The sequence below is a fragment of the Octopus bimaculoides genome, chromosome 9, assembly GCF_001194135.2.
Source record: "Octopus bimaculoides isolate UCB-OBI-ISO-001 chromosome 9, ASM119413v2, whole genome shotgun sequence".
NCBI lineage: Eukaryota > Metazoa > Mollusca > Cephalopoda > Octopoda > Octopodidae > Octopus > Octopus bimaculoides.
Window position 1 is genome coordinate 8,479,892 of NC_068989.1, and position 3,269 is coordinate 8,483,160.

General features: G+C 34.3%; 1 protein-coding gene across 1 annotated transcript in view; it reads left to right on the forward strand.

Annotated features, from left to right (window-relative positions):
* Positions 1–3,269, forward strand: part of LOC106882137 (neuronal acetylcholine receptor subunit alpha-7) — a 612,265-nt gene that overhangs the window by 209,261 nt on the left and 399,735 nt on the right. Inside the window, exon 3 of the mRNA XM_052970401.1 lies at positions 642–735. The gene's annotated coding sequence lies outside the window, so the exon portion shown is untranslated. The remainder of the gene's footprint in view (positions 1–641; positions 736–3,269) is intronic.

The window sequence follows — 3,269 nt, forward strand, 5'->3', positions numbered from 1 at the left end:
TATATATATATATATATGATTTTACATTGTGCAGGGACCACATGTTTTATAGAAACGTTATTCCTTGCAATATTTGGAGGCCCATCAAGATTGACTGGGTTCGGAGGAACCCGTTTCCAACTGAAAAGAGCCAGGATTAGGTGGAGAAATTTGAACTCACAAAGCAAAGATGTGGACCAAATACTGCAGGAGAACTCGGTCAATTTGTCAGTACAGACACACATACATACATACATACATACATACATACATATATACAAAAATACACAGGCACTATACATATGCATATACATATGTATATATTCGCATGTACTCACATATATACGTATGTCTATTTATATGATTGGTAGGTATTTATCTGTGCATGAGTATATATATATACTTACATGCACACACACACATACACACACACGCAGTAATAAACACATATATTGACAAATGAATAAATACATATATATACGTATGTGTATTTGTCTAAACGTATTCAAGATCGTGTTGGCAAGCTTCTTTTCTTCTGTTGTTATAAGTGTTAAGCTAAGTATTGAATCAATTAAGCAATAATATAACATTTCCTGACATTTTATCACTCCGATAAAACTTGTGGTTTATTTCAACATCTTTATTTCTGGATTTCTTTGTAGGAGAAACAACACGATTAGGTTGCAGTCGGTCTGATATTCGGGATTGTACAAATTAAACAGATGTTGTGTCATAATCTGCCATATTTTCTTTAAGGTAAGTCGGTTACAATTATTAATTTTATAGCAACCATCTTCTCTATGTTGCAGAAACTAATGCATCTGTGTTGCAAAAACTAATATACAAAAAAAAAAAGCTTGAATGTAAACAGTTTTTTTTCTTTATGAAGGCTTCAAAATATAAACACATTGTTGATATTTTGATACTTATATTTTGATATTTATGAGATTATAACTGTCTTGGTTATCCAGCCCACTTTTTTAATGTAAATTTTCAGTAGTTACATCTGCATTTCGATCGGTTTAATCTTCAATTGTAAGAGGTTTTTTTTTTTTACTTGGAGTCTCACATTGTCTTTGCTAGAACAATACATGCGTCCGTTAGCTACAAGATGAGCAAGATATAACCGTTAGTTAATAATGATATATTCTAAGAAGAATACGGATCAAAATTTAGTTTTTATATGTGTGTGTATGTGTAGGTGTTTGTGAGTGTGTATATATATATATATATATATATATATATATATATATATATATATATATACGTATGTATATATGTATGTATTTGAGGTAAGATTATGAGTTTATAATATAATCAAGAATGCCATTAACAAAACTCCAAGAGAAAATCTTGTCAGTACTATGATGATATTCAGCTAACATAGATGCTGCTGTCTGTTTTTACTTGCTATTCTGTCAACTTTTTCCCGGAAAAGGACTGTGTTGGATTTCTCAAAAGGCTTTTTGGCCTATAAGCCTCATTCATTCTTATTTTACTGTACTGGACCCTCATACCTATTCGATGTTTTAAAAAAATTCTATTATATTTTCATAATTATGGGCGCAGGAGCGGCTGTGTAGCAAAGAAGCTTTCTTCCCAACCATATGGCTCCACTTTCAGTCCCATTGCATGACACCTCGGGGAAATACCTTCCACTATAGCCTCGAGCCGACTGAAGCTATGTGAGTGGATTTGCTAGGTGGAAAACTGAAAGAAGCCCATCGTATATGCGTGCGTGTGTGTGTTTGTGATTTTTTTTTGTTTGTTTCCCTAACTTGGCAATTCATTCAAAGACACCGATCGAAAAAGAACAAGACTTAAAAAGGATGTACTGGGGACGATTTATTGGAATAAAATATTCGAGGCGGTGCCCCAGCATGACCGCAATGTTTGACTGAAACAAGTAAAAGACAAAAGACAAATATGATTAGGGAACTGTATAAAGAAAAATGTGTAAACATTTTGTGTATTGCAGAAATTATTGACCAAATTATTACACATAAAAATTAACAGCAAAATCTTATACGGACCTCCAAAGGTCATGTGGACCCCGTTTGAGAATCATTGGTCTAATGGACAGAGTAGTTAATTTAGTCCTACACCGCTAAAAAAAATAAGTCGGTAAGTAATGCATTAAGCCGTTGACTACTCAACTGGATTTGACCTAAAGTTTAAACAAGAAATGACAAATTAGGCGCCACCAACTTTGGAAATTGATTGATTGTTTACTTGTGCAAGGCTAATGTATCTCACAAAGTTATTCATCGATGAAGTTCGAAAGTTTTTTCTTCTTTTTATCAATGATTACTAAGAAAATATACAATTGTTTCGTTTTGTTTTCTTTTTATGGAAATATTTCTTTCCGACATTGTTTTTTAAACTCAGTTAGCTACCCAGCTCCATTTAACATTAATAATAGGATAGATATAAGTTAGGCAAAAAAAACCCAGTCAATTACATTATGTAGGATAGGGGAGAAATATGATAGAATTATATTCGCAGACATATCAATATAAGTTATGTAGGGATGGTGCAGGCAAGGTTGTCTGGCAAAGAAATTCGTTTCGTAAAATCCTGTTTGGGGGCTTAGTTCCATTGCACGGCACTTGGCCAGGCCAAATGCCGTGTCAGCGAATTTGGTAGGCGGAAACTGTGTGAAACCCCATCATGTGTGTGTATGTGTGGTTAGAAGTTTGCTTCTCAACCTCATCATTCAGTCCGTCTCACTGCGTGGCACCTTGCGCAAATATCTTATACTTTCGAATAGGAAATTAATACTCATTAGTAATGCTCACTTCATCACAGCTAGCAGAGGCCAACTCACCTTGTGAATATTATGAAGAATGCAATTGGAATCAGTGACTGATTTCACAAAATGGTAATGTTAGAATTATAAAATAATCAAGATGGCTAGCGGCAATTTAAAACCGACAAGGAAATAATTCATCATCACTATGTATAAACTGACACAGAACACGCAAGTTTCAATGGGTTTTGTGACCACGTGGTGTGGACAATTTTCGCGGGTAGGAAGGAGGCAGGACGTTTGACTGCAGTATCTTATAACCCTATTTTGCTTATAGAAATCCCATACATTGTAGTTTAACGTAGAGACACTACCTTGATTGATGAGGCGTTGGGTGGGGGAGACGAATAACCGAGGAGAGGGATGGAATGATGGTCGGAATTTGTTAAATTCGTTTATTCGTTATTTCATTAAAGACTGCTGTTTTGGCTGTGCAGACTTAATCATGAGTGGAATATATATATATATATATATATATATA